We start from the raw sequence: 24,414 nt of genomic DNA on the forward strand, positions 1-24,414 counted from the left end.
GAAGTACGAGACATGTTAGACTCCCCGTCAAAATTAATGTCACATACCATTATGACAAATAGGACTCCCTCCCAAGTAGAAGAAATGACATCTCAGATACCAGAGTCACTTTGGACAAAAGATGGACAGGACACTGGATTAATGGCAAACATAGCTCCGGTAGTTGTACAAGTAAAAGATGGTAGGATAGCTCCAAAAATCCCACAGTACCCTCTGAAGCCAGAGGTGGAGTTAGGAGTTTACCCAGTAATAGAGCGCTTGCTACAACAGGGCATTCTGGTAAGAACGTCCAGCACTGCTAATAGTCCCATCTTCCCTGTGAAAAAGAGTGGGGGGAGGGGTTACCGGCTAGTGCAGGATCTAAGGGGGATTAACAAAATAGTTGAGAGTCAGTTCCCCGTAGTGCCAAATCCAGCTGTCATCCTAATGCAAATCCCTCCCACTGCGAAATTTTTCACTGTTATTGACCTCTGCTCCGCTTTCTTTTCAGTACCTCTGCACCCTGACAGTCAATATTTGTTTGCATTTGCATACAGAGGAGTCCAATACACATGGACTCGATTACCACAAGGATTCATAGATAGCCCAAGTATATTTTCTCAGGCTTTGCATGATTGTTTACAGTCTTTCCAACCAGTGAGTGGATCAGTATTAATACAGTACGTGGATGATCTACTACTGTGTTCTGATTCATTGGAGGCATCCCTGAAGGATACGAAACAGCTCCTGTTTCATCTTTCAGACACAGGACACAAGGTTTCCAAAGACAAGTTGCAATTATGCCAAACTAAGGTAAAATATTTGGGACACTGTTTAACACAAGGACTGAGACACCTGACCGCTGATGGAATTCAAGCAATTAGAGACATGACTCTGCCACAAACCCAGCAACAGATCAGAACATTTTTAGGAATGTGTGGGTATTGCCGTAACTGGATCCCAGGGTTTTCCATCCTAGCGTTACCCTTGCAGGAAATGGTCTCCTCAAACAAACCTGATCGGATTTCGCATACAGACGAGTCTGAGGCAGCATTTGAGAGACTTAAACAGTGCCTAACGCAGGCACCAGCATTAGGTATGCCGGACTATGGGAAACCCTTTGAACTATACGGAACAGAAAGTGCTGGTTGCGCGGCAGGCGTACTAACCCAAAAGCACGGTGATGCCAGCAGGCCAGTAGCATATTACAGCGCTCAGCTAGACACGGTAGCGCGATCCCTCCCCACATGCTTGCGAAGCGTTGCTGCGATAGCATTGCTAGTAACGAAAAGCGAAGACGTCGTGCTAGGTCACAACCTCACAATTCATACACCACATGCAGTGTCAGCCTTGTTAAATTCTGCCCAAACCAGGCACGTCTCATCAGCGCGGTTTACAAGATGGGAATTGGCACTAATGGCCCCCGTAAACATCACCATAAGGAGATGCAGTGCATTAAATCCTGCAACATATCTCCCAAGTGTGTCTGGACAGACCCAAAGGGTGGAGGATGAGAGTACTGGGGAAAGAGGATTTAATACAAAGGAAGACACTCATGATTGTATGGAATATTTGACCCAAAATTTTACCGCAAGGCCTGACATCAGTGACAACCCACTGAAAGATGCAGAACTTACGTTCTACACGGACGGTAGTTGTCATAGACAGTCAGACTCGGGAGACTTGTGTACTGGATACGCAGTCGTAGATGACCAAGGCACCATAGAAGCGGAACCGCTAGGCCCACCTCACTCAGCCCAGGTTGCTGAACTGGTCGCCCTAACCAGAGCATGTGAATTGGCTAAGGGCAAATCAGCCAATATCTACACCGATTCTAGATACGCATTCGGGGTAGTCCATGATTTCGGAGCCCTATGGCGCCTCAGAAATTTCATGACGGCAGCTGGTACACCGGTAGCGCATGCAGCTCACATAAAAAGGCTTCTAACAGCGATACAGGAACCCGACAGAGTGGCTGTTATCAAATGTAAAGCACATACATATAGCCAAGACCCAGTATCGCTTGGTAACAGCCGAGCAGACGAAGCGGCTAAATTAGCAGCTGCTACCCCCAGACAGACAGACACCACACAATTGATGGTATTTCATACCATCAACACACAGAAGTTGTGTGAAATGCAAAATTTGTGTTCCACACAGGAAAAGGCAGTCTGGAAGGCAAAGGGATATGGCCAGGAGTCCTCAGGACTCTGGACGGATGGACATGGTAAACCAGTGGCCCCCAGAGCATATCTTCCGTGTTTGGCTGAAGCAGCTCACGGGCTGACTCATCTAGGCAAGGAAGGGATGTGCAAGTTGGTAAGAGCATATTGGTGCGCCCCAGGATTCTCCTCTCATGCGAGTAAAAGAGCCATGTCATGCCTTACCTGTTTGAGAAAGAATATTGGAAAGGCAATACCTACAGAACCATCCCATATCCCACCTGCCGGCGGCCCTTTCCAGGTAATACAGATTGACTTCATTCAATTACCCCCTTGTCGAAATTTGAAATATGTACTTGTTTGTATAGATGTTTTCTCAAATTGGGTCGAAGCATTTCCGGCGGCTACAAATACCGCTATGTTTACTGCTAAGAAAATTGTGCAGGAATTTGTATGTAGATATGGTATCCCTAGAATTATCGAAAGTGATAGGGGTACCCATTTTACAGGTGATGTCTTTCAAGGAATGTGTAAATTGATGGGAATTGATAGCAAGCTGCACACTCCATACCGTCCACAGGCGAGTGCGAAAGTGGAAAGAGTGAACAGCACTATTAAAAATAAACTGAGTAAAGTGATGGCAGAGACAGGATTGACATGGCCAGAAGCTTTACCCATTGTACTGTACAGCATCAGAACCACTCCCAGGTCCCCTCTTAATCTGTCTCCCTTTGAAATCTTGTTTGGTCGACAACCGCATGTTATGATTAACCCTCAGGATGATTTGAAGTGTAACAATGAAGTGACTGTAAAATACTTGATTAACATGAGTAAACAGTTAAGGAATCAAAATGATAATCTGAAGTTAGTGATTCCTGATTTACCAGATAGTAATTGTCATGACATTGAACCTGGGGATTATGTAATGATACGGAATTTTCTACGCTCAGGTTGCCTTATTGACAGATGGGAAGGACCATACCAGGTCTTATTGACTAGCACTACAGCATTGAAGGTTGCTGAGAGAGAGACTTGGGTTCATTCGTCCCACTGTAAGAAGGTCGTTGATCCAGAGAAGTCCTGTGATAAGGAACAGACGGTAGAGGTTGTATCACTAGAGTGTCTGTTCCAGGAGGACTAAGGCGGCACCTGAGCATCGAGAACCACAAGATCAAAAGCAGTTGTCGATCCCCTGTTCCCTTTTATTGTTTTTCTCCAACTTCCCATCCCATCTCCCTCAATTATTTTTTTTCCCCTTCTCATTCTTCTTCGTCTCCTCCTATAAGATGGACTTGCCCCAAGAGACTGTGATCCGGATTTTCCTGTTGACCATGATGTTGACCAGAGCAGTCTGTTCCGGCGAGAGTACCATGGAGGTCGAGAGAGGTTCTGGAATGGGTTCTGATGATAAAGATGGAGGCGTAGTTTTCCAAGAACAACTTAACCAACAAGTAAAGGCGAGTATCAGAAAACGATCCGATAGCATTGACCATAGAAGGAATTGTGAAGGATTGTTAGCTGAAGAAAACTGTATCTGTAGGCTCTGTAACAATGTCATTGAGGATGGGTGCATTAAGAAATGCCAATCCAGTTTTAATATCCATATGGACCGGCATCCATTGAGTGACTATCACTCCTTAGTGGGTAATGTGTTAAACAAAACAGATTGTTGGGTATGCTCTCAAGTACCTCAGGGTCATAGCAAATCAGGGCTAGTACCATTTCCTTTAACGATAGAGGAGGTACTTGAGTTAAATGGTGGGAGACCGGTGGACCGGAGGTTTAATATCTCCAGCCCTCCTAGTTTGAAGCTCCACCAATACCATGTGGATAGGTCCCTATTATGTTTCAACATCTCCAATCCCCCGAAAGCCGGGAAATTGGGAAGTGTCATGGAGTAACCAAACCATGACCTTTTCGCATAGAGCAGATAGAATGCCTACAGATACAGAGCTTGTACGCCACATAGCCAGTAGAGGAAAATCTTTCCGGTATAGGTATACCTTAGGAAATAGGATTACTAAAGTTGGAGAGGTATCACCAGGATACTGTGCACATATCGTACAACCTGATACGTGTACTAAGCAGATGGAAGAATTAGGGTTAGGAGATTTCACATGGAAGGTGTGTAATATGGTTATGTCCTACTCCGTCCCATATGTTCTCCCCGATGATGCATATTTCATATGCGGGAGAAAGGCGTACAAGTGGCTTGCCCCAAACTCTGAAGGATTGTGTTATATTGGAAAAGTACTGCCTGAAGTAATGACTGTATCACATGACAAAATGAAAGACATACACCGTGGTGCCCAAGCTCCTTATACTCACACCCATTACGAGCACGTTGTTAAAAGGCACCTGATAGAGAAGACAGAGCATCCGGCCTCTGATCTGATAAGTGAATCCACCGGGATTCAATTCTTAATCGCGTTAGATTTCACCCGCACCGCTAGAGGAGTGCTGAATTATAAATACATTTCTGCGCTCGCCAATTTGTTAGATAATATCACTGAAATGTATGATGACACGTTTAGGTATACTGGAAGAGAACTTCAGGCTTACAAAACAGAACTGGTACAGCATAGAACGGTTCTCAATTACCTCACAGCAGTGACAGGCGGATATTGTGTCACACTGGCAACACAATACGGCGTGAAATGTTGCACATATATTACGAATAGCACCGAGGATCCGGTCGAGGTCATAGACCAAAAGATGGACGATATTCTCCAATTGAAGTGGGAATTTCGCAGGAGACACAATCTCACTCTTGCTGCTGTAGGTAATGAGCTGACTGGTTGGGTGTCATGGTTGAACCCGCGAAATTGGTTTTCTGGTTTAGGAGACTGGGCTCAAGGAGTCATAATGGATGTTGGGAAGTTTCTCCTATGTATCTTAAGTGTTGTCATATCGATTGGATTGATATTTAGATGCGGTCAGGCTTTAATGAAGTGCAATCATCGCACAAGGGTAATGAGTTTAAGGAGTGAGGAAACTGTAATTCCAATGGACTTGATTTATGACCCAAATGTAGAAACAATGATGTGATGAAAATGCGATTTCTACGGTCCGTTTCTTTCACCTGTTTTTCCGTTTTCTCCAAGGTAACAAGACCCACTTGGACGAGGAATTTGATGAGCCGATATACAGACAACGGAGGGATTAAAGAAGAAGTTTTGACAACCTGATACACAGATTTTTGATGAACTATGCCATGGATCCCCAGTTTCCCTAGAAATTTTAAAATTACGCTAGCCCAACACTTTTGTAAATCTATGGACATTGACAGCTTTGCTCGCACCTTATGAGCAAAAGCACAAAGAAGACTGCATTCAACAGACACCAAACAAGACCTCAATCGACGAATGTACATTTACCTGACATAGAATACCACCGCATTTACCGTAATTATGTCTTTTCTTCATTTCTACAACCCTCAGGTAATGACACACATAGTCGATAGGGAATACAGGCACAGATATCAGCAATCACATATCTCCCCCATTCATGTATCATCAACTAAAATGTGCTCCCCCATTTTGTTACAACCAAAGCCGAAAAGAGCTCGGTAAAGTTTGACAGCCCATCCACAGACCCGTACCACGGGATAAGAAGGAATTCAAATGTATACTTCGCAATACCTCGAAGCTTGATTTAAAACACGTACGGCACGATGATACATGACCCCCAAGCACGGATTCATACACACATGTTTCTGCTATCTCACTAGGTCATACCCTTTTCCTACCTTCTCCTCTCCTCCCCTACCCAACCATGTAAATGTATTAACCCCTGACATATATTTTTCTCTTTTGAAATGTTTTAGAAGGTGGCAGTTATTATTGACTGCCAAAGGGTGGACTGTCAAAGTCAGAAAAATATCTCTATACACACTGCCATATTTGCACCTCATTCAGGTCCGTGCTGCGCATGCGTACGCTCTCCCGTACGTGCGCATACTCACAGTCGCGGGCACCCGCAGGCGCACGGTATGCATATTTACGGTAGAGTTTATGTGATCGTAGCGTGCGACTCAATCGTTACATATTTTCAGTAATAATGTATTTTGTAGATCATGGTCCCTTTGATAGATTCTGAAAGTTTAGTTAATATAGCATGTTCCTGAACAGAGAGATCCCTCTTTGTATTGTACGAAGGGTCTAACAGGGGTCATACAGTGGTGTTTGGTACCCATCGGAAGAGTATTTAAATAGCAATATTCCGGTGTTGGTTTGGAGCGGATTAATCGCTCATGCGAATAGTTATGGACATAAGAAGTTTATGTCCATTTACTATTATTTGTTCTTATTTAGTCATGCGGCGGGAAACTCAGTATCCCACCCACCTGAACAGTTGGAAGCAGTCACAGCCCACCTGTATGAATCAACCTATGACCTTTTGTTATAATGCGAAGCCGAATTCCTGTGTCCAATGAACAATGAGATTGTAGGGACCATTGAATTGTATTGTGTGTGGGGCATAAATAGGCAGGCCGACCATATCCAGTGCACTCTCTTCAACGGTTCTCATTGCTGATAATCGGGAGCTGGATATCGAGGCGCATGCGATCGTTTCCCCTTGTGCGTAAGTGTTTCTCCGCAATCATATTGATCTTCTTGTTATTCCGAGCCAATCTCTCTAAATCTCTCTCTCTCTCTCTCTCTCTCTCCTTCTCTTTCTCTCTCATTTTCCCTTAAATTGTATTATATTGTATTTCCTGTGTAGTTATCTGGTTAGGTAGTCTATGTTATATTGTAGTGTATGACTTGTATTGTGTTTAACTCTTTTGCAAGTATAGCATTCATAATATATATTTTAGGCGTTGGACCCTGAGCACGGTATCTGTGTGTTTCTTATAGTATTAAGTATTCTCAGAGCGTCGGTGACGCTCAAACAGCTTTTAAGGTAATAAGGTTATACTGTGTTGCATTTACACTCTAACATTACACTAAGGTTTTACTGTACAATACACTGTTTATGGTTTAGATACAAAGGTTTAATATAGTGAGCGTCAGCGCCGCTGGTGATCTCCTCGTGGTTCCGAGCGTCCGCTACGCTATAGCGAATCATTACGTTAGTCAACAGCCAATAACGTGCCTGCCTGTGATCTCTTGGCCGTGAGTGAACTTGACGCTTGAGCGTCTCGATCACGGCAAAGCGATTGTTACGCAACTAGCGTACCCTTACGGTACTTCATACGTAGATAGCGTACAGTGTTCTTAGACCTCATAAAGGGTATTATATACGATAAATATTTAGCTTTATCAGTTATTGTTGAGCCATCTGTTGAGAGGCTCAGTTATATTTCATACTGTTAACTGGGTTTAATATCACGAGTTATACGGTGTGATTGGTGTGGCTGGTATGAGTCTTACCCGGGATTCAAAATCCTTCCTTATTGTGTCAGCTCTACCGGGCACCGTATCCTAACTGAGGTCTGGAGGAGGGGCATAGAGGGAGGAGCCAGTGCACACCAGGTAGTACCAAATCTTTCTTATAGTGTGCCCAGTCTCTTGCGGAGCCCGTCTATTCCCCATGGTCCTTACGGAGTCCCCAGCATCCACTACGGACTACGAGAAATAGAATTACCGGTGAGTAAATTCTTATTTTTTGTTCGGAGCCAATTAACCTACCAGTATATTTTTTGGATTGTGGGAGGAAACCGGTGCAATAAGCACTAAAGTTAACTATTCATACTAACAAAAGTAGATAGAAATTTAGTGCTGTATAACCCATACTCAGTAGAGTGGGATACAGGGAGACTTACCCCACTTCCAGGATCGATCAATACGTTAGCGAACGCTGAGTGGATCCAGATGCTACTAGTGTACACTGCCGCTCCGGTCATTTTTTGTGGACACAGACGCTCAGTGAACGTTAGTGCATGCAGACGCTCATGTCTGCGACCCAGTCTCTTAGTGGTAAACCTTAGTGTATACAGACGCAGCGGCCTATGCTGCGACCGAGTCCCCTCGTGGTAGCGTCTGAGACGGAAGTGAGGCAATCAGTTCATGGCGGGAGACGCACAGTAACAGGTCATGAACTGGGGGGAGGGGCGACCAGGAGAGCGTCTAACTCCCCACCGCTGACATCAACCCTAGGGATCGCAGCCTCAACTAATCCTGGTGCCTTATGATCCCTAAAGCCTAGCACAAGAGCACCCGTGGTGGTGGCGCGCCAGCTACTGTTTGGTAGTCTCCTCCCAATACAGTGCGGCTGTGTCCGTATTCCCCTTCTAAGTGGAACCGATGCCTTACCTTTTCCCCGTGCTCCGGCCACAGCCTGGTAACGTTTGCTGGACCTGCTAGTAACATCCGACACAGACGCCCGTCGAGACAGCACTTGTACCGTGGGTAAGCGTTGTTGCGACCCGGCGGAGAGTTGTTGGAGTGACTCTGTCCAATATGCGTGTCAGACGCTGTTAGGAAAGATCACTCAAAAAACATAGTAAGACTATAAAAATAAATCAAATAAAGCTTAGGGCTGCCAAACCCAGCAGCCCTGTGACCATGGTCCGGCTCCTGCCGCACAAAACGAAAAACTAATTTGACTGAGTCAGTGGGTTGGATTATATGGACGAGCCCGGTGCATTCTGGGAGGCCAGAAAGCTTGTGATCGTTTGGTGCCAATCTGCTGTCGCTCCATCATATCCCAATGTTATCCTGTGGATAACCTGTGGACCCTGCCGGAGAAATACAAACTCCGCACAGTTAGGGCCATAGGGGGAATCAAATCATGACCTTAGTACTGTGAAGCAGTAATGCTAACCATTACACCATCCGTACTGCCCTAAGGATCTGTTGATAATGTCTTGGTACCAGATACTACAATACGCATTCAGAGGTCTTGTGAAGCCCATGCCTTGATTGGTCAAAGCTGTTTTAGAGGCACAAGAGGGTCCTACACAATACTGGGCAGGTGATTTTCATATTATGGCTGATTAGTGAGTATCTTTCATTGTTTTTGTGGATTCTTTGTGCAAGAATATTTGTACAGGGATCGACAGGGGGGTGAGGGGGTGGGGGGGGGGGGGGGGGGTGTGTGTGTGTGTTTCTCATACGTCCTAGAGGATGCTGGGGTAACCATAAGAACCATGGGGTATAGACGGGATCCGCAGGAGACATGGGCACTTTAAGACTTTGAATGGGTGTGAACTGGCTCCTCCCTCTATGTCCCTCCTCCAGACTCCAGTTTTAGAATTGTGCCCAGGCAGACTGGATGCACACTGAGGAGCTCTACAGAGTTTCTAAGGAAAATACTTTTATTAGGTTTTTTATTTTCAGGGAGACTGCTGGCAACAGTCTCCCTGCTTCGTGGGACTAAGGGGAGAGAAGTTAGACCTACTTCCAGTGAGTTCAAAGGCTCTGCTTCTGGCTACAGGACACCATTAACCAGGCCCGGCGACAGGGGGGGGTCAAAGGGGACAGCCGTCCCGGGCCCCGACGTTGTGAGGGGCCCCAAGGTCCAGCGGCGGCAGCATGTAACAGATCTAAATAATAATATATATTGCGGCATCGCACCAGCTGCGGGCCGCCCGCTGTGCAGTTAAAAGTAATCAATAACTGACCTTTTTTTTCAGCTCCCCCACCCCCATGATCTGTGGTCACCACTTAGCATCCCCAAGCCCAGCCCCAGGTCAGCTGTCACACAACGCTACCTCCGGACCTCCTCTCCTCTCCCAGTAATCCCCGCCCTCCCTGTCTCTGCTGTGAGGAGCGTGAGCAGGCAGGCAGGAGCAGGATTGCGGGACTGCTGGCAGCTTGTTGCGGCGGGGTGCATCAAGCTGGTCACTCGGAGGCTGAGCCTCGTTGATTCACGGCGCCGGCGGCTGTGTCTGGTAAGTCAAGTGTCTGCACTGCAGGTGCACTCGGCTCTCCAGCAGGAGTTTGGGGCTTTGGGTTTGGGATGGGCTGCATGCAGGCACATATCATGGATGCATGTGCATGCATTACATCTGCCCTGTAAACCTGGTATTACTGTAGGTAAGAGCGAAGATTGCAGGGCGAGAAAAGGTAGGGATAGCCATTATGGTGGGGCATGCTGGATCGTTACAGGTGAGTATAACTCTCTCTCCCCCTCCCATAATGTGTAAAAATGGGGACTGCCTGCCATTATGTGTAAAAATGGGGGACTCTGCCTGCCTAATGTGTAAAAAAAGGGGACTCTGCTGCTGTAATGTGTAAAAAGGGAGACTCTGCCTGACGTAATGTGTAAAAGGAGCTCTGTGGTCACGCCCCTATATTTGTATATCGGGGGGGCCCACAGGGATATCAGTGTACCGGGCCCCAAGATTTCTGTTGCCGGCCCTGCCATTAACTCCTGAGGGTTTGATCGCTAGGTACGCCTAGATGCTCGTTCCCAGAGCCGGCCGTCACCCCCCTTACAGAGCCAGAAGTCAGGTGAGTAGAAGAAGATCAGAAGACTTCAGTGACGGCTTTCTGAGGTACCGCACAGCGATTGCACGCTGCGCGCCATGCTCCCACACACAAAGCAGCACTACAGGGCGCGCGGGGGGGGGGGGGGGGGGGCGCCCGCGCCCTGGGCAGCATTTAAGCCTCTAAATACACTGGCAAGAGGGGACATAAGTGCCTAGGCACTGTCCTAACCCCCGCCAGTATAAATATATATTTGAAAAAAAGCGGGACTGAAGCGCCCCATTAAGGGGCCGGAGCTTCGTCCTTACAGCTCCCGGAGCTCAGCGCCATTTTCCTCTCCACAAGGCTGCAGAGACGCTGGTCCTTCCTCACACTTCTGACTAAGTATCACGGTGCAAAAAGGGGGGGGGGGGCACAGGAATATTGGTGCAATATATATTTGTTATAAAAGCGCTGCAGGTCTGGGGCATTATTTAGTGTTCCAGAACCGGTGATTAGGCGCTGGGTTGTGAGCTGGCAAAACTCCCTCTGTGTCTCTCTGACAGGCTTTGCTGTGGGTCTGTCCCCTATATGCCCGTGTGTCTGTGGGTGATTAGGACACGTGTGTCGGCATGTCTGAGGCTGAATGCTCTTCCCAAGAGGAGGCTGTATTAGGGACACAAACGGCTGTGGGAGTGACCCTGTCGGCACCGCCGACACCTGATTGGGTAAATGTGTTGAATGCCTTGAATGCTAATGTGGCTCGTATTAATAAGAGATTAGATAAGTCTGATTCTCAGAACCAGGCATGAAAGAAATCTGTGGAGGATGTATTACAAAGAATGTATTACAAAGGATGTATTACAAAGGATGTATTACAAAGAAATAAGGATCAAATAAGGTTAGTGATAAAAAATAATATAAAAAAAAAAAAAGGGGCAGACTAGATGGGCCAAGTGGTTCTTATCTGCCGACAAATTCTATGTTTCTATGTTTCTATTCAGTGGCGGATCCAGGGGAGGGGCACACAGGCCCGTGCCCCCCCTGTCATTTTTAGCACTTTTTTTTTTTTTTTTCAAACGTGAGCAGCAGCACTGCAGCGATCAGGCAGCGTTAACTGACTACTTCCGTGATGGCTCCTCCCCTGGTCTGCCTCCAGCTCTGTCTCCTCTACAAGAAGAAGCAGGCACACAGCTGCAGGAGTGAAGATAGGTCAGCTGTTGTGCCTATCATTAGGTGGGCTGGACTATTCAAATGCATGCTGACAGGGCTCGGAGCCCTGTGGAGGCGTCAGCTCAGCATGAAATTGGAGCGGAGCGGAGCGCCACGCACACTGACACTGGTGAGTTGCAGCAGTGACAGCAATGTGCTTAAGCTGTGACACTACAATGTGTTAGGACTGGAGGCTGTAAATACATGACACACGCTGGTACTTGGTTGACAGGAACTTTGATGTGACTGTTAGCTCCATAGTACTGTGAGTCTGTGCGCTGACCCTATAAAACAGCTCCGTTTTACGGGCTGTGACCCTGGGCTGATAACCCTGTGTTCTGGCTGCAGAAAGCCTGTAGCCAGAGCCAACTAATGTGCTGTATATCTTCCCTGTCACACCCAGATGGCAGCGTGTGTGCACTCTGGTGCAGAACTAACCCCTCACTGGCTGTCAGAACATGCTGAAGCTCTATATACATATATTTCACACATACATGTATGTTGCACAGTCACACATACATACTGCACACATGCCCACTGCACACATACATACTGCACACGTGCCCACTGCACTTCCGCCACTGCACACATACATACTGCACACATGCCCACTGCACACAAACATACTGCACACATGCCCACTGCACACATACATACTGCACACATGCCAACTGCACATACATACTGCACACCTGCCCACTGCACACATACATACTGCACACATGCCAACTGCACATACATACTGCACACCTGCCCACTGCACACATACATACTGCACACATGCCCACTGCACACATACATACTGCACACATGCCCACTGCACACATACATACTGCACATATGCCCACTGCACACATACATACTGCACACATGCCAACTGCACGTATGCCCACTGCACATATGCCCACTGCGCACATACATACTGCACACATGTCCACTGCACACATACATAGCGCACACATGCCCACTGCACACATACATACTGCACATATGCCCACTGCACACATACATACTGCACACATGCCAACTGCACGTATGCCCACTGCACATATGCCCACTGCGCACATACATACTGCACACATGCCCACTATTACACATATGCCCACAACACTTATGCCTGCTGCACACATGCCCCTTGTACACATAATACTGCACACATGCCCACTACACACATACATTTTTTATTTAAATTGCGCTCAGTGAGGCAGGATGTGCTGCTGTCAGTGAGGCAGTGATGCGCTGTTGTCAGTGAGGCGGAGATGTGCTGCTGTCAGTGAGGCAGAAATGTGCTGCTGTCAGTGAGGCAGTGATGCGCTGTTGTCAGTAAGGCGGGGATGCATCGCTGTCAGTGAGGCAGTAATGTGCTGTTGTCAGTGAGGCGGGGATGCGCCACTGTCAGAGAGGCGGGGATGCGCCACTGTCAGTGAAGCGGAGATGTGCCTCTGTCAGTGAGGCGGGGATGCATCGCTGTCAGTGAGGCAGTAATGTGCTGTTGTCAGTGAGGCGGGGATGCGCCACTGTCAGAGAGGCGGGGATGCGCCTCTGTCAGTGAAGCGGAGATGTGCCTCTGTCAGTGAGGCGGGGATGCCCTGCTGTCAGTGAGGCGGGGATGCGCCGCTGTCAGTGGGGCAGGGATGCACCGCTATCAGTGAAGCGGGGGGGTGCCGCTGTCAGTGAGGCGGGGATGAGCTGCTCTCAGTGAGGCGGGGATGTGCCGCTGTCATTGAGGTGGGGATGTGCTGCTGTTAGTGAGGCAGAGATGTGCTGCTGTCAGTGAGGCAGGGATGTGCTGCTGTCAGTGAGGCAGGGATGTGCTGCTGTCAGTGAGGCAGGGATGTGCTGCTGTCAGTGAGGCAGAGATGTGCTGCTGTCAGTGAGGCAGAGATGTGCTGCTGTCAGTGAGGCAGAGATGTGCTGCTATCAGTGAGGCGGTAATGTGCTGCTGTCAGTGAGGCAGAGATGTGCCAACATGAAGTATATTTGGCTATTATTTGTCTCCGAGCACGGTTCTTGGATGGCATTAACATTATATATATATATATATATATATATATATATATATACATATACATATACAGTCTGGTGTGGGCTGGCACTCTCTCCAAACGGCTACAAATGACCCAGGTGCCTCCTGAGAAAGTCTTACGACTGTATGTAGCAAACGGAAGCAGTGGCACTCTCAGGCTTTCACACAATAGAATACAGGACACGGCGGTCTCTGCTTAAAGTTCAACGTTTCGATAATTTAATATCGTCATCAGGATAACAAGATAAGGATACATACACATAATATATACATACTCACCCCACCTCGTGCAAACCCTCACCGCGGGCGCCGGGTCCTCTGTCGACACCCCCTTGCGTCACGCACTTCCTGTGCGCCCGGCAGCTCCCGCGGTAACCTAGCAACAGAAATAACACCTCGTGATTTACTGAGCATAGAAACGTACACAATATCCCACAGAGAGACGTCTTGACATACACCATAGTGAAATACAGTCAGGAGACACTGCAATAATCAAAGAATCCAATGTATAGCAACATAACCTATGAATCCACCCAGTCATGTAGCAATTATATTGTGAAACTTTACGTTCTGAGCAAAGAATGATGCAGAGACAGGTTAGACAGTCTAACTGTTGTCACTAGTACATGTGGATAAAACTAATGGTATGCTGGCTAACTCACTGAGAACCAACAGCAGTAGAACCCATGTCATGCACCCACTCCAGGCGTGAACATCACCGAGGGTGGTGTGCATGGACTGGATCCCAATGGTGCAGGCCATGAAGAACACACAGGGCATTTAAATAAAGCAATTCAGAGGAAGATACGCATTAAGTCCTTTGGGTGCAATCGTGTTGAGCCGATGTATCCAACGCGACTCCCTCTGAAGGAGAGCTTTACCTCTGTCTCCCCCTCTGAGTCGTTTGGGCTCTGAGTCAATTATTTTATACCTGAGTGTTGCAAGGCCATGATTATGGAGTTTGAAATGTCTGGCAACAGGTTGGTTAAGGCCACCTTTGGCCCCCTCAAGCGCGCTACGAATGGAAGACCTGTGGAGCGCCATGCGCTCTTTGAACTGCCTAGTGGTCTTCCCAACATAGAGAAGACCACAGGGACAGCGGATGATGTACACCACATATGTACTACTGCATGCTAATATCTGTTTGATGGCAATCCGCTCCCCCGAGTGTGGGTGGGAGAACGAGTAGCCAGGTTCCATGTAACTGCATGTGGTGCATCCAGTACACCGATAGCACCCTGGCTTCCTCGAAAGGAATGTACTCGGACCGCTGTCTTTTCTACCTGAAATGTAATTCTTGACTAGCCAATCCTTTAGGTTTCGATTTCTGGTATAACTGGCCATTATTCTGGAATTGCTCAGCATCAGAAGGTCTGGATCGGAAGTAACCACAGTCCAAAGATTTTTCGTCGCTTTGGTAATAGCGGTACTGGCAGGGTTGAAGCGTTGTACGAATGGTATAATGTCCTTCCGCTGTTTACTCTTTTTAGTTGACGGTACCAAGGTGTCTGAACGGGGAATGGCCAATACCTTACTCTTAGCTTTAATCAAGTTGTTGTAATCATATCCTCTCAGTACAAATTGTTTGATCATGGTATCAATTTCTTTGTTGGTCTCGGATAAATCATCGGAGATACGGTGGATTCTTAGGAACTGAGAGAACGGAAGACCATTCTTCGTAGCAGCTGGATGTTGGCTCCTTCCATGCAAGATAGTATTCCTATCTGTGTCCTTTTTGTGGAGTCCAGTGTATAGTCTACCATTTGAAATGGAGATCTTGACATCTAGATAGTTCACAGATTGTGTGCTCATCTGATAGGTAAATCTAATGGTACCTTCCATGGAATTGACCTCTGTCATCAAATCGGAGAATTCCGCTTCTGTTCCTGTCCAAATTAGTAGCAGGTCATCAATATAGCGTGTAAAGAATAAAATCTTTTTTGCCACGTTGTTATCACTGAACACACACCAGAGCGCTATATAATACAGGGATTAACTAAATTATATCCCCTTATAGCTGCTATATGTATATTGCGCCTAAATTTAGTGCCCCCCTCTCTTTTTTACCCTTTCTGTAGTGTAGACTGCAGGGGAGAGCTAGGGAGCTTCCTTCCAGCGGAGCTGTGAGGGAGAAATGGCGCCAGTGTGCTGAGGGAGATAGCCCCGCCCCTTTTTTGGCTGACTTTTCTCCCGCTTTTTAATGGATTCTGGCAGGGGTATTTATCACATATATAGCCTCTGGGGCTATATATTGTGATATATTTGCCAGCCAAGGTGTATTTATTGCTGCTCAGGGCAGGCCCCCCCCAGCGCCCTGCACCCTCAGTGACCGGAGTGTGAAGTGTGTATGAGGAGCAATGGCGCACAGCTGCAGTGCTGTGCGCTACCTTGGTGGAGACTGATGTCTTCTGCCGCCGATTTTCCGGACTCTTCTTGCTTCTGGCTCTGTAAGGGGGCTGGCGGCGCGGCTCTGGGACCGAACATCAATGGCCAGTTCCATGCGGTCGATCCCTCTGGAGCTAATGGTGTCCAGTAGCCTAAGAAGCCCAAGCTACCACCAGTTAGGTAGGTTCGCTTCTTCTCCCCTTAGTCCCTCGCTGCAGTGAGTCTGTTGCCAGCAGATCTCACTGTAAAATAAAAAAACCTAAAATATACTTTCTCTCTAGGAGCTCAGGAGAGCCCCTAGTGTGCATCCAGCTCAGCCGGGCACAGGATTCTAACTGAGGTCTGAAGGAGGGTCATAGTGGGAGGAGCCAGTGCACACCAGGTAGTCCTAAATCTTTCTTAGCTGTGCCCAGTCTCCTGCAGAGCCGCTATTCCCCATGGTCCTTACGGAGTCCCCAGCATCCACTAGGACGTCAGAGAAAAATACAAATAAAGGACAAGGCATACGATAGGAAAAGGCTACAAAAAAAATAACAACAGGATTTTAATTACCTACCTGTAAATCCTTTTCTCGTAGTCCATAAGGGATATTGGGGAATCTAGTACGATGGGGGTATAGACGGGGTCCAAAGGAGCCAGTGCACATAAAATGTCTTCAACTGGGTGTGGCTGGCTCCTCCCCTCTATGCCCCCTCCCACAGGCAGTTACAGGTAAAAAAACGTGCCCGAAGGAGAAAGGACATATATGAGAGAAGGAAATATGATAACAAAGCGTTATGAGATTTACATACCAGCACACCACTAACATATAACAACCAGCAATGGCTGGTAACAACAACAGCTGAACAGGTAACCACATAACAAGAGCCTGCAGAAAAGTCAACGCACTGAGGCGGGCACCCAATATCCCTTATGGACTACGAGAAAAGGATTTACCGGTAGCTAATTAAAATCCTATTTTCTCTAGCATCCATAAGGGATATTAGGGAGACTTAGTACGATGGGGACGTCCCAAAGCTTCCAGAACGGGCGGAGACTGCTGCAGCACCGCCTGTCCAAACTGGATATCCTCTTTGGCCAGGGTATCAAACTTGTAGAACTTAACAAAAGTGTTCTTCCCCGACGAGGTAGCAGCTCGGCATAGTTGTAAGGCCGAGACTCCATGTACAGCCGCCCAGGAAGAACCCACTGATCTTGTAGAGTGGGCCTTCAGAGACTTAGGAACAGGTAAGGCTGCATACACATAGGCCTGTTGAATAGTAAGCCTAATCCAACGAGCAATGGACTGCTTTGAAGCAGGACAACCTTTTTTCTGCGCATCATAGAGCACGAACATAGAATCCATCTTTCTGATCCGAGACGTTCTCTTGACATAGATTTTCAGGGCTCGCACAGCATCCAATGCCTCCGGAGGAGCAGAAACATCAGAATTGGACGGAATCACAATAGGCTGATTCAAATGAAACGCAGAGACAACCTTTGGCAGGAACTGCTGCCTACTCCAGACCTCCGCCCTGTCCTTGTAAAAGACCAAGTATGGACTTTTACAATTCTGAGACACATCGAGCAGAAGCTAGGGCCAGTAACATCACAGTCTTCCATGTGAGGTACTTGTTTTGTACCGTCATCTGAGGTTCAAACCAGGAGGACTGTAGAAATTCCAACACTACATTCAGATCCCAGGGTGCCGTAGGCAGCACAAAAGGAGGTTGGATGTGGAGTGCCCCTTGCAAGAAGGTCTGAACTTCTGGCAACACTGCCCATTTCTTCTGGAAGAAAATGGAGAGGGCTGAAATCTGGACCTTAATGGAACCCAGACATAAGTCCTTATCCACAGCCTGCAGGAAATGTAAGAAACGTCCCAAGTGAAATTCAGCAGGCGGATACGTGCATCCCTCACACCAAGAGACATATCTCCTCCAGATATTATGATAGTGTTTTGACGTCACAGGTTTCCTGGCCTGAACCATTTCCTTTTTGGAAATGCCCTTGTGAACTAGGATGTTCCGCTCAACTTCCATGCCGTCAAACAAACTCGCCGTAAGTCCGAATAGATGAACGGTCCTTATTGAAGATCTCTTCGTAGTGGTAGAGGCTAAGGGTCTTCGACGGACAAGCCCAGAACATCAGCGTACCACGCCCTCCGAAGCCAATCTAGGGCAATCAGAATTGCCTGGACTCCCAGATTTCTGATGCGCTTGAGCACCCTGGGGAGTAACGGAATCGGAGGAAACAGGTAGACCAGCCGGTAAGGCCAAGGCGACATCAGTGCATCCACTGCCCTCACCTGAGGGTCCCTAGTTTGGGAACAATACCAGGGAAGTTTCTTGTTGAGACAAGAAGCCATCATGTCTATTTACGGGCAGCCCCACCGGTGGATGACCTGCTGGAACACCAGCTGGTGGAGTCCCCACTCTCCCGGGTGGAGATTGTGATGACCCATTTGTCTACACCCTGAATGAAGATTTCCGACATTGCTCTTGCATTTCTTTCCTCCCAGAGGAGAATCTTTGACACCTCTCACATGCAGGCTTTGCTTCTTGTCCCTCCTTGTCGATTGATATACGCCACTGCTGTGGCATTGTCCGACTGTACCTGGATCTCGTGATCCTTGTGCAGAGGAGAGGCTTGAAGCAGAGCATTGTAGATCGCCCGAAGTTCCAGAATGTTGATTGGAAGGAGGCTTTCGTGGGCTGACCACCTGCCCTGGAACTGTGGCCCTTGGGTAACCAAGGGCCATCCTTATAGCCTTACATCTGTCGTGAGGAGGGTCCAATCCTGAATCCCGAAAACTCCGGTCCTCTAGTAGATTGGAGGACTGCAGCCACCACAGGAGGGAAATCCTGGCCTAAGGCGGAAGCCGTATCATCCGGTGCATCTGAAGATGTGAACCGGACCATTTGCTCAGGAGATCCAGATGAAAAGTTCTGGCATGGAACCTACCATATTGGATCGCCTCGTAGGAGGCAACCATCTTCCCCAACAATCTTATGCAAAGATGGATGGACACTCGAGCAGGTTGGAGCACCATGCGGACCATCTCCTGAAGTGTTCTCGCCTTGTCCTCTGGTAGTAACACCTTCTGGGCCACAGTATCCATCAACATCCCGAGGAACAGAAGCCGCTGAGTCGGCTCCAGGTGGGACTCCTGTAAGTTGTGGATCCACCCATGGCGTGACAGATGTTGGATAGTGCGGTCGATATGGAGTAACAGAAGCTCCCTGGATCTTGCTTTGATCAGAAGGTCGTCCAGGTAAGGAACAATGTTGACTCCCAGGACCCGGAATATCATCTCCGCCATCACATTTGTGAACACCCTCGGAGCTGTGAACAGGCCGAAGGGCAGTGCCTGGAATTGGAAGTGATTGTCCAGCAGGGCAAACCGCAGGTACGCCTAATGAAGCGGCCAAATCAGAATATGGAGGTAGGCATCCTTGATATCAAAGGAGACCATGAATTCCTGTTCTTCCAGGCACTCAATCACTGCTCGCAGGGATTCCATCTTGAACTTGAACACCTTCAAGTAAGTATTCAAGGAATTTAGATTCAAAATGGGTCTTACCAAACCGTCCGGTTTCGGCACCACAAACAGGTTTGAGTAAAACCCTTTGCCGCGTTGTGGTTTTGGTACTGGAACAATGACGTGGGACTGTACCAACTTTAGGATGGCCTGTTGCAACGTAACTTGCATATCCTCCAAAGCTGGTAAGCTTGATTTGAAAAATTGTTGGGGAGTACTGTCGGACTCCAGCTTGTAGCCCTGAGAAACGAGATCTCTGACCCAGGTATCCTGGCAGGAAGCCTCCCAGATGCGGCTGAAGTGACGCAGTCGAGCTCCCACCTCGAGATCCCCTCGGGGTGGGTGGGCACCGTCATGCTGAGCTGGTGCTTACAGGCTTTCTGAACTTACCTCTGGTGCCTCTAGTCACATTGGAGGCACCTCTGGCCTTAGATCGAAATCTGTGAGACTGAAAGGACTGGACAGACGGCCCCGGGTAGGAGCGTCTCACCGGCGGGGCCCCAGAGGGGAGAAACTTGGATTTTCCAGCCGTAACTTTGAAAATCCAGCTATCCAATTCAACCCCAAAGAGCCATTCCCCAGAAAAGGGGAGGGATTCCACACTACATTTGGATTCTGCATCCGCAATGCACGACTTAACTACTAGGCCTTGTGCACCGACACTGCCATGGCAGAAGTCCTAGCATTAATGTTCCCCATGTCCTTGAGCGAATCACAGAGGACACGTGTAGTGTCCTGAATGTGTTTAAAGAGGGTCACAATAGTGACCAAGGACATATACCCCGAGAGGCCCCCCTGAATTTGAGTGGCCCAGGAATGAATGGCATGGGTCATCCAGCAACCCGCTATGACCAGCCTTTGCGATACACGTGCTGCCATATAAATAGATTTGAGTGTATCCCCAGGACCCTTTATGGTAAAGGAGGCCGGAGCAGGCAGCACCGCCTTTTTGGACAGTCGAGAGACTGATACATCAACCCCTGGAGGTTCCTCCAAAAATTTCCTACCTTCAGGAGCAAATGGGAAAGTGCGCAAATTTTTTTGGACACTTTACATTTTTTGTCTGGATTTTTCCAGGCCTGCTTGAATAGGTCATCTAACTCTGCAGAATCAGGGAGAGTGACTTTAAGCTTGTTTTGTACAAAGAAAAACGAATGCTGTGACGCAGCGTCCTATAGAGGGAGCTGTAACATGTCTCTTATAGCCAGAATTAGGGATTCAATACTCTGAGCAGAATCGGGATCCCCACTAACGGGGTCTAAGTCTCCCCATCCTCCTGTATATCCTCATCTGTATCAGAGAGTAGTGCAGGTAAACCACGCTTTTGTGGTCCTGCATGAGAGGAAGGGCAAGGGGGGGGGGGGGTGCCGCATCTTCTCTAGAAGCTAAATCTGCAACAGCTTGTTGTAGTAGCTGAGTTTTCTGTACATTAGCAGTGAGCTGGGATGAAATATCTAACATCATAGTTTTAAGAGATCCTAGCCAGTGGGGCTCTGGACCCTCTCCCCCAGCCCCTTCACTGATTTGTGAAGATTAGCTGCATTGTTCACATGAAACAGAATCAGATGATAATGGAGATAATCTGGTGTGGCATACAATGCACAGCTTGTGTTTACCCATGTTTCACAGTAAGCACAATAACATACACATACACCCAGACAGTTATATTGCAAGCTTGCCCTACTGTATGTGAGAGGAGACACACAGAGAGGACACCAGCACACCCTTAGCTGTACAGCCCCAGTGAGGCTGTCAGCTAACTATATCACAGTAAACACTAACAAATTCTGTCCTGTGAAGGACCCAGATAGTGTACAATAGCGGCTCTTCCCCCTTTGCTACACCCTGTACCAGATATCCAGCAATTCTGAGGAGTCAGGAAGCGCTGTGTGTGCTGTGTATGACTGCAGTAAACAGAGGAAGGTGCCAAAATGCCTCTGGCCCCACTCTAAGGAAGCTCCTCTCCCTCCATTGGCACCAGAGCTATAGTGATATACTGGTAAAGTCTCCTTTCAGCTTAAAAACATCACAAGTGCTAGTCTAAGCGGTTTTCTGCCAGTCTACAAGGGGGATCTTAGCGGGAACCCCCAGGGAGGGTCCCGTATGCCGCACAGTGAACCAAGGGACCCCCCCTAGCGGGGCCCCCGGTTTGTACTGACCACATATGTCACCTTCAGGCAGTGTTAGGGGTGTGCTGCGGCTGTGACAGCCAAGGCGCAGTGCCCCGCTGAATAACATCCCCTCAGGACGGTGGTCCAGCAGCGGGGAAGCTGATCTGCACCTCGTAAGGCCGGTGACCGCCCCCCCCTAATTCCCACGGTGCAGGTATGTTGTTGCCCAAACAGTATACCGAAAATAACAAACGTTTAAAAGAAATTGAAGAAAACTCTATGGAGCTGCAGAGATGTGCATCCTCTCCTGAGGGCACTTTTTTCTAAACTGCCTGTGGGAGGGTGCATAGAGGGGAGGAGCCAGCACACCCAGTGAAGAAATTTAAAGTGTACCGGCTCCTTTGGACCCCGTCTATACCCCATCGTACTAAGTCTCCCCGATATCCATTATGGATGCTAGAGAAATGGATTTATCCGTAAGTATCAAAAATAGGATTTTAATTACCTACCCGTAAATCCTTTTCTCGTAGTCCGTAGAGGATGCTGGGGTCCATTTAGTACCATGGGGTATAGAGGGGTCCTTTGGGAGCCACTGGCACTTTAAGAGTTTAATAGTGTGGGCTGGCTCCTCCCTCTATGCCCCTCCTACCAGACTTAGTCTAGATACTGTGCCGAGGAGACGGACATACTTCGAGAGAAGGAAATACACAGATGTGTGAGCTGGTGTGAATCTCACCACTAACAAAAGAGGAAAGCCAAGCTAACCAACTTGGAATGAATCAGCAATGGCTGAACCAACAAACGTAACCAAGTAACAATGCAGGAATACGAAGCACTGGGCGGGCGCCCAGCATCCTCTACGGACTACGAGAAAAGGATTTACCAGTAGGTAATTAAAATCCTATTTTCTCTTACATCCTAGAGGATGTTGGTGTCCATTTAGTACCATGGGGATGTACCAAAACTCCCAGTACGGGAGGGAGAGTGCTGAGGTTCCTGCAGAACAGATTGACCAAACTTAAGGTCCTCAGAGGCCAAAGTATCGAACTTGTAGAACTTAGCAAACATGTTAGACCCTGACCAAGTAGCTGCTCGGCAAAGCTGAATAGCCGAGACACCCCGGGCAGCCGACCAGGAAGAACCCACTTTACGTATAGAGTGGGCTTGAACAGATTTTGGACATGCCAAACCTACCGTAGAATAAGCATGCTGATAGTAAGCCTGAACCAGCGATACATTGTCTGCTTAGAAGCAGGACACCCAATCTTGTTGGGATCATAAAGGACAAATAGTGCATCCGACTTCCTGTGACAAGCAGTTCGCTTCACATATATTTTCAAAGCCCTCACAACATCCAGGGACTTTGAAGTAATCAAGGTGTCAGTAGCCACTGGCACCACAATAGGTTGGTTGATATGAAAAGCTGACACAACCTTTGGAAGAACGTGCTGACGTGTTCTGAGCTCAGCTCTATCTTCATGAAAAATCAAGTAGTGGCTCTTGTGCGACAATGTCCCCAATTCAGACACGTCTAGCAGTGTTACTGCCTTCCAAGTAAGAAACTTAACATCCACCTCCTTCAAAGGTTCGAACCAATCCGATTGCAGGAACTGCAGCACCACATTAAGATCCCATGGTGCCGGAGGCACAAAGGGTGGTTGGTTGTGCAGAACTCCTTTCAAGAAAGTCTGAACCTCAGGGATAGCATCCAATTGTTTCTGGAAGAAAATGGACAAGGCCGAAATCTGAACCTTGATGGAGCCCAAGCATAGGCTCACATCCACACCAGCTTGCCGAAAGAGGAGAAAACGTCCCAGTTGAAACTCCACCGTAGGAAACTTCTTGGATTCACACCAAGACACACATTTCCTCCATATGCAATGGTAATGTTTAGACACTATCCCCTTCCTAGCTTGGATCAGAGTAGGAATGACCTTGATCGGAATGCCCTTCCGAGCTAAAATCTGGCGTTCAACCTCCATGCCATCAAACGTAGCTGCAGTAAGTCTTGATAGGCGAACGGCCCCTGTAGTAGAAGGTCCTCGCAGAGAGGAAGAGGCCCCGACTCCACCAGCAGAAATGTCAGACGATCCGCTTACCAAGCCCATCTGGGCCAGTCCGGAGCAATGAGGATCGCCGGAACTCTTGTTCTTTTTAGTAGTTTGGGAATCCTTAGGATGAGTGGAAGTGGAGGGAACACGTACACTGACTGGAACACACACGGAGTTACCAGGGCTGCCACTGCCACTGCTTTCGGGTCTCGTGACCTGGAACAGTACCTCTGAAGCTTCTTGTTGAGGCGAGAGGCCATCAAGTCCATCTGAGGTACACCCCAGCAGCTTGTTACCTCTGCGAATACCTCCGGGTGGAGGCCCCATTCTCCTGGATGGAGATTGTGCCTGCTGAGGAAGTCTGCTTCCCAGTTGTCAACTCCCGAAATGAAGATTGCTGACAGAGCCAGCGCGTGCCTTTCTGCCCAGAGGATTCTTGTTACCTCTGACATTGCAGCCCTGCTTTTCGTTCCGCCCTGCCTGTTTAGGTAGGACACAGCTGTGACGTTGTCCGGCTGAACCTAAATGGCTCGATCTTGTAGAAGATGTGCCGCTTGTAGAAGGATGTTGTAAATGGCCCTTAGTTCCAGAATGTTTATCGTAAGGAGAGATTC

The sequence above is a fragment of the Pseudophryne corroboree genome, chromosome 6 (assembly GCF_028390025.1).
Source record: "Pseudophryne corroboree isolate aPseCor3 chromosome 6, aPseCor3.hap2, whole genome shotgun sequence".
In the NCBI taxonomy this organism is placed as follows: domain Eukaryota; kingdom Metazoa; phylum Chordata; class Amphibia; order Anura; family Myobatrachidae; genus Pseudophryne; species Pseudophryne corroboree.